Raw genomic sequence first — 8,824 nt, 5'->3', positions numbered from 1 at the left:
TTTTCTGTTGTGCTGTGCATAACTTTAAAAACCATCATGTGAACCAACGTGTCTTCACCTTCTGGTTATAAGTAGCCCTCAAAAAACTTTCTTCACCAAAATCCTTTGGAGAGCTCTTCCCTGTTTTGTTTTGTTTAGTTTTTTCTGAATAACTGAAACTTGGTAAATCTACTTCTCATCTATTTCCCATTTTTAGTTCAGAGGTGCAAAAAACAGATAGATATTCAGTCTATTATTTCAAAGAGAGGAAGACGCTTTGGTCAGTGAGGGATGCCCGGGGCTGGACCTTTTATTGCAAGGACAGTAGAGATGCCGGTGGGCTTAGGTGGGGTGGGGTGGGACAAAAAGAGATTTAAAAATCAGCAGTGATTGATTACTTTGCCGGCAAGGTCAGTCAGATCACATGACCTTTTATCCTAAAAACGATGACAATGCAAACCCTTATTATTTAGCAGTGATACCTACTTGAAATAAAGATGTAAACAGCTGAGGTATTGGCCCGTGTTACAGTTTTTGTACATAAAGTAACATATTTGAGGTTTTATACGTATTTCGAATGGGTTGGTTCTTTTGCGTCCCCAACTTGAAGCACTTTTGTTCACTGTACCTCTTGGTGTGAGTGCGTGTGTGTATGTGCGCACACATGTGTGTTTGTGAGCGTGTGTATTAGCCCACATGCATGCCTGCACACAAAAGTGAATGTTTAGTTTCTTTTCCTTTTGACATCTTTTCTTTCTTTCCTCTCTGGGTTTGGAACCGGTTTTATTTGTCCTTGTTTTCTTCTTCTTTTGCAGCAGCTTGTTTTTTCCCCCCCGGTCTCTCCCGGTGATCTGTGAGGTCGAGAGCCAGGCTAGATTGATTGGATGCGATTAATTGTGCTTTTCTTTTCCTGTTGGCTCTTTTATTTTGCTTGCGTGGCGTGAGCCCGTTAAAGGGCTGGTGTTTAGGTCTCTACTGAGCCATGTCGATGATGAGGACGAGCTGGAATCTCCCACCATGTCACAGGGAGAGCCTTTACCTTTACCCTTTCTCCACCATAGTCAATGTCTCCTGTATAGAGGACCTGCAGATGACTAAACACACTCTATGGTGGCCATATTGAAGGTCCTCACCTGGTCTGTGAATATCTCATTATGATTCTTAAGAGCTTATTAATTTTGTGCTGGTGTTGACCAAAAACGGGGTATTAATCCCTGATATATTTGATTTAAATTGTTTTGATGATATTTGTTAGTACGCTAGCTGAGCTTAGTTGGTTCATCCTATTTCTGAGGCCGGATCCTTCCAAAGTTTGTATTGCAAAACTCCTAACAGTTCAAATGGCTCCTAATTTAAAGGTTCCTCTAAGTGCAGCCTGAAACAAACCCAACCTGTTCTCTAAAGAGCAACTCAACTGCATCACATCAGGTGATTCAGCTTCCATAGTGGCTGCAGTGATGTAGTTTGCACCAGTGCATCTTGACATTTGAGGTGCAGACACGGCAAAACCTGTCAACCTCTGGTGGTGCATTCAAGTGCTCTTTGTAAAGTTGGGAAGTCTGGAGAAATCGCCTCATTGATGTTTAACTCTGATGCTGATAAACTACTAGCAAGTAAGCAACATTTCATGAATTCAGTTATTACGTGACCCGCCGAAGTTCACTGCCTGCTGTTCACCACTTTGTCAACCATTTCCTGTAAAACGCTTTGACTGAAAGTTTGATTCCCGTCACGTGACTTTCCTCTTAAGAACACGGTTATCCAATGAAGGAACTATAGAATTTAAAAGCTGCAGCCGTAAGAAGACTTGGTATGTCCCTCTGCTGAGGCGGATCGTGTGATATAACTGCTTCCACTTGACTTTAGGAGATGTCAAGGCCACCTGAATGTACCGTTGGCTTTTCTATCTGTGAGGTTACACTCATCTCATCTGGACAGGACGTGCAGATCAGTCTGTCCTTCCCAGGAAGGACAGACGCCTAAGAGATGCATCCTTCGAACGTTGCAACTACTGAAATGGGCCGCTGCTTTTATCGTTCTTGTCGGCCAGCCTTTGCTGTTCATTGTGATGAAAATGTCAAAACCCATCCATCTATTTAGTTTTGAATTTGTTAACTTTTTTCCAGACTCATGCAGCAAAGAAAATGACACTGGCAGCAACATTTGGGAACAAAACATGACTTTCCAGACCAATCCTGTCTGGTTAAATCCCAAAACACAGTCCACCGACTATTATTTTAACTGTTGTATGCACAAAGCCAGTTTCTCCAAGGACCGGAAAGATGGAACCAGCAGTGGTTGCTGGAACGTTTGTGACCGACTGCAGGGCCTCTGTGCTCCACCATTGATAAGTCGCAGCTGAAGTAACAAAAAGAAGTTGCCAGTGTCACTGTCTGTGTGTACCAAATAACCAGGTTCTATCGAATGCATCAGGAGGAAGCCAGGCGTCACCTTTGCGTCTCCTAGAGATTTAAGTGCTATACCAAAATTCACGAGGAGAAATCCCATCACTGACGCCATTTTCTTTCGGTAGAATGTTTTGAACAGAATCAAAGCAGCCTCGATGAAAAATGTAGATACATGCTGCTGAAAACGGTTTACTCTTTATTGTTATTTCATTTTATTGTGACACTGGCTGCTGTCTTTTGGAGCTCCGTGCCTGTCTAAAAATGTACCCGAGAGGACGTGGATCAAAGGCACGGTGGGTAAACTGGGAAAAAAGCTGCACAAGTTCTTTTCTTAGGACTGTTAAACTACAGTTTAAGGTTTAAAGCATGTTGTATTTATAATGGCTCTATGTTGTGCCTGTTTTATTCTTATTTTGTTCCTAAATTTAAAAACAAAAATCTGCTCCTTATTTGACTACATTGCTTTGCATTCTGTCTCAGTAAAGCCATGTCATGTCCGTTTTCACTCTAATGTAAACTATCAGATATCACAATAAATTTTCAATTTCAATGTGTGGAACTGTCATTCACATTTCTGACTGATGCAGCCAGTATTTATTTTTTTATATACAGGAATGTTGTAAACATGAATTGTACTGTCTGCAAATATTGATTTGCAGACATTAATATTTCATGATGAAAAGCATCTGTCAGACTGTCATCTGTATTTGATGCAAATCAAAAGAAACAAATATGCCTACATTTTATTTCTTATCACACTACATAAATGATTCAAGAAACGGCGAGCAGTATCTTGAAATATCCAGTGCAGTATATCTCAAATATTTTGATACCAATTCCCAAATCTTTAAAGCTTAAAGTATGCTGATTTAAGTTCTTTTTTCTTTTTTCCACTCTCTCAACACCAACGAGTTCAGTATGCATGACCTATTATACAATTAGATTTTATCAGGCTTTGTGTAACACGCGGTGTGAATTGTGGGGGTACAAAGTTTTTCATTTTGCTAAGCGAAACTGACCGTGCCGATAGCCGGAAGAACATTTGTTATAAATGAAACAACATTGGCAAGTTGCAGGAATACTGAAAATGGGAACTTGTCTGTTTTAGGTGTGTGTGAACCAGTTTTACCACAGACACTGAACTTTTAATATTACACGCCTTGTAGGAAATATGTCAGTAAATGCCCTTGCAAATATAAAACTGGCTGCCCTGATGTGTGCGCCTCAGACAGAAAGTGGACAGGCTGGCAGTATTTAGTTTAAAACAGAGAGACCTGTAGTTTTCTACAGATGGTGCTTTTCTTCTTTTTATTTGGCTAGACGTCAGCAGAACTGGGGCTTTCTTTATCCCTTTGGGTTAATGATAAGAAGAATGCTGCGATAACCATGCTTTTCTGATTAAGAAATATGCTGGGTTATGCTATTATTCAAACTAGAAAATCTGTGTCCAAAGACGTGCAGTAAGTGTTCCACAGATGAAAAATGAGTTGATGTGTGCCAAAAACACACGAATGGGCAAACTAAAGAAACCGATCATTAAATATATTTCTTGTAGGTGATATTTTTATCTAAAGCAAAATCAACAATGCCTGCAGTGTTTGACTAACCAGTAATTTAGGCCCGTTTTTCCACTCAGGTATTTTGATCCCACACTAAAACCTTTTGGAATACTTGTTTGAAGAAAAAGAATGTAAAGTTTCACCAGGTAACATTCTGACTAAATATAACACCAGTTGAAAGTTGCCTTGAGGTTTGATGGCAGCAACTAAATATGTCCCATGTCCATGTGCATTATATGCTTTGATTAAACAGTTAGGAAACAGGAAACTGCTGCTGCTCCTGCATGGCGGGAAGCCAACGGCCTCCGTTGACTTGTTGCCTCTGCCACTTCATTATCTGATCTGTTACTTTTTTTTTTTATCTCCCCCCCCCCAGCTGGAAGTGGCAGCCCTGGGTTTCAGGCCTCAGCAAGCTCTCATGTCTGGAAGCTTTAATGCTGCTGCTATTTCTAGCAGTCTGATGTCATGAGAAGGAGGGGCCGACCCTCATCCCTGGAGCGGTGAGTCAGAGCCAGAGAGAGGGGGGGGGGGGGGGGGGGGGGGAGGATGAGTGAAGAGTAAGTGAGGGAGAGGTGCACAGCATCAAAACAATAATGGCGGTGGGTTGTTTGTTTTCCATGCTGTCATCTAGGAAACAACAAAACAAGTGACAGCTATGAAATACATTCTGGTGTATTGTGTTAATTATAATAAGGTAATTAAAGTTCCTCTCTGGCTGCGGCTACAAACATTATTTATCAATCTAGATGGTCATCAACATGTATCTTTTGAGATATTTTTGAGCATCATCATATAAATTAATACTGAAATGTGTTTTTTAATCAATGTATCAAAGTATTAAATTGTAGTGTATGGTTTTATTTTAAAATCATTTGACTAGATATCTTATTAGGGCACTTATTTGTATTTCACATTGTACATTTATGCAATCAAAACCTCCAGCAGCATAATTCCAGAAAAGAAACTGAAAACGCTGGAGCAAAATCACACAATCCTACTGCAGTAAAAAAAAAAAGACCAGAGGTATATGACACAAGTTAAATATTTACAGGGAATCAAATGTCTTTTTCCAGGTAATTCTGTACAAGAAAACAATCTTAGGTTTTTTTATTAGGCTCCAAATCACATTGAATTTATTGTCATGGCCAGAAATCTTCAGTGGAACTGAAGATGTTTTTCTCCCGTCTTCCTGAGCGATGTCATCCCCATTCAGACTCAGCCTACATGAATTTGTGGCAGCACTCAGCATCCACTGTTGCCATGGCTACAGTACTGCATCTGCCATACTCCCCGATGCTAAACAACCAGGCCCATTGGCTCTCACAATTGGTCTGTGTGTCAGGCTGACAGACACTTTGTCCAATGAGAGAGGACGTGCGTGACGTCATCGGAAGCAGAGATGAATCCAAGAACAAAGTGTCCGAGATCTTCTGTTGATGCGCTGACTCAGCAAGGCAGACTGTCACGTTAGCTGCTGTCTCTGAGAGGAACAGGTGAGTTCAACCATCTGGAGCTGCTACTAGTCCCGTATTAGCCCACTTAGCCCACTTTACCCTACCCCAACTATAACCCAAACCCCACCAGGTATTGCTTTACGCTCTTTTCATTTATTTTTATTTTTTAAGAGCTACGTATAAGGAATACCACCACTAATAATACTACTAATCACTGATCGTCACTGGAGCCGGTTTCCTCTCATCCTGTACACGGTTAAAGGAAAAGAGAAGAGTTTTCTCAGGTGGGAGTTTCATCCCACCTCTTCTGTACCTCAACTAGGATGGGATGGGGTGGGGGGGATGTCTCCCACCCTTTGGATGATTCCCTTTGGACCGTTGTGAGTTCGACATTCTGCAGACTGCCAGCTGGATTTGTAAGAAGTGCTCCAAGCAAGGGTGAGTTATAATTGAGGTGATTCCCTGAGAGAGACACAACTACACCCGGAGATCTTAGAATTGATTTAATCTTTCTTTGGTTCAGTTTTATATCAATAAACATCATTAAATAAATAATTAAATAAGAATTCCATATCCCTCCATTAAAGGCAGTATTATATTGAACAGTTCAAGCAGCTATTCATTTATTTTCTTTTGATGTTAACAGTGAATAAATCCTTTCTCTCAGCTGCATCGCCATTCAAACATCTGGATTTCATAGCAGTGTTCCAATGAGAACACGGAGCCTCCAGTGCCTTTTACTAGCCTTTTACTCCCAGATTACAACCATCAGCCACGTTTGAGCTTTCATTTGGTTGGGCAGTCCTCCATTGTACATGCAGCAACCATCAGCCATCCTGGGGAGGGACGTTCTCCGTGATCCTCAGCACGCCCTTCCACTCGACAGCACCACAGCAAGGGCAGCGGGTTTGTCTGCGCGCCATCCCAGCAGCAGCGTTTTCATCTGAAACATTTATGACGTTACGCCGTCCACAGAGACCCACTTCAGTCAGAGAAGCTCCACAGTGGATGAGTTAGTGGTAAAAAGCCACCAACCAGCCCACCTGCATTAATTCTACTGAAAGTCTGCTAGCACTGGACCCACCTGCTGATTCTATATAGATGTGCTATAGATGGGAGTTGTCTTCAGAGTTGAGAGAATGTTTAACTCATCTTCTCCCCACCTGGTGACCCCCGCCCCCCCCAAAAAAAACCACCCAACATCTCCATGGATCTAAAGTCTACATACAGTATGTCTGATTTTATGTAGCATTTGTTCTATTTCTTGCAAAATAAATAAATGGTTGATGATATTCACATTTGTCCAATCGGAAAATTATCCCACTTCAAGTCAATGTTCTGAAACCAAAGTGTTTCTATAGGAACCCTTGCAGACCAATTGGAATTCTGGAATATACTTTCGATGAAATTGGCTTTCTTTAAATTCAACTTGATTCATGCAATTTAAAAATTAACTGCGCCACTACCGCGAAGAAACGTTTATTTCTTCCCCAGTATTCATACTGTATGGAATCAGAAATAGTCTATTTAAACTATCGGATGTAATTTCTGTCAAAGGTTTAGCATCAGATTTCACAAACAAAAAGTCAAAAGCAATTATAGAGAAAATCACAAACAATGAAATTGAGTTACTGTTAAAAACATTTTCTTGTAGATTAGAGATTAGACTACCGGTAATCTACAGCCGCTTGGGCCACACAAAAACGGACAATTTAAAGTGACCAATCCACCTACCGGTAATTTGCATATTTTTGGAGGTGGGATGAAACCGGAGAGTCTGGAGAAAACCCACGCATGCACGGGGAGAACATACAAACTCTGCAGATGGGATTTGAACCGGTACCTTCTTACAGGAGGGCATTTCTCCTGTAGGCAGTATTTCATTCTACTTTTGACGCAGCATTGTCAGATTTGTTCATCTTTATGATCCCACCCCCCCAAAAAAAATATTATTCTTGAAATACACAGAACCTTAAGTCTGCTTTGCATTAAAGACAGAGAGCTTTCATCTGGACAATTTAATGACTTCACAGGGACAAAGTGAAATAGTTTTAAGTCAACAAAGTATTTCCAAATATTGTATTTTACTGGCTTTCCCTTGTGAATATGCTGCACAGAAATGGCCTCGGAATGCTTCTACCATAATTCAACAGACCTTTGTACACATCAGACGCAAGGGGATCAAACAAAACATTGTGATTTCCAAACAAATGGACTTATAAAGAGGTACACTCACAATTTTGTCCAATAAATGCATCTTTCGCTGGTTGCTACGATCTCTGCAGCCATCTCCATGCATCACCAGTGAATTCCATTTGGTTTGCTGCTCCTGCAGTCAGAGCAGAGGCGCCGTCTCCCACCAGACCCTCGTCTACGCAATAAACAGAGCTGTCCACCCTGCTGTAAATTAACGTTGAGGCAAACCGTACTCAGATGTTACCATACTTCTTTGTTCATTGTCAAAAACTGCAGGTCCTGCCAGTATCGGCTTTGTAAAACAATTATAAAAGTGGTTTTAACCCACCAACAGGAACATAGCGTGAATTAAAGATGGCAGCCTGACAGATATCGCATCTCAAGCTGTCTGAACATTGGATGTAGTCTTTAGGGAACAACGGAAATAAGGCAAAATGTGATATTTGGTGTATTGTAGCTGAAAGCCGAAAGCTTCACAAGGACAGCGGCTGGTTCCAGGGCTGGTGCATGAGGCCACACTGTCACGACTCAGCGGATTCTTCATGCCATGGTTTTAACAACTGAGTGTAGAATGTGAACATCTCACTTCCGAAAGTTACCGTTTGCTCATCACGACAGACATCAAATATTAATTCAACCTGTGAAAAGGATAACCGCGCACGTCTGCAACTTCAACTTTGGAGGCCGCCGCCTTCGATTTACATCTCTTCATTTTACAATGCTTCAGCTTGTGGATGCAGGACACACACACACACACTCACACACACACGGAGGACACTCAAGGGTGTATTCATTCAGGTAAAAGCCAAAAAGGATGGCAGCTGCTGCCAAAAGCAAGGCTAAATAATGAGGCTGGAGCAGAGCAGCATTAGGGCAATAACCAAGCATTCAATAAATTATGCGTTGTGACACCAGGGTGTTTAGGCCGATTGTGCAGTTTCGCCAGTGCAATAAGGATCTTTAGAGGAAAGAACTCGGTCAGCTTCACGCAACAGCACCCCTGTCTTCTGCAGATTCATCTATCCCTTTAGAAATCCTTGCAGATTTGCTGTTTCTGGGAAGCATTTCCAGATATAAGATTTCCGGGAACACAGCATGGTTGGAGAATGTCCTTTGCTATTCTAAAAAGATTTCCATGTCGAGTTCTGTCGACTGCCATGGCAGACGGTAGCTTCATGTTTACTCAGTGAATGTTTCCAGGATCATGTCCTGCAGCCTTTACATTTTG

The sequence above is a fragment of the Brachionichthys hirsutus genome, unplaced genomic scaffold (genome assembly GCF_040956055.1).
Source record: "Brachionichthys hirsutus isolate HB-005 unplaced genomic scaffold, CSIRO-AGI_Bhir_v1 contig_718, whole genome shotgun sequence".
Lineage (NCBI taxonomy): Eukaryota > Metazoa > Chordata > Actinopteri > Lophiiformes > Brachionichthyidae > Brachionichthys > Brachionichthys hirsutus.
This window is presented reverse-complemented; position numbering follows the sequence as displayed.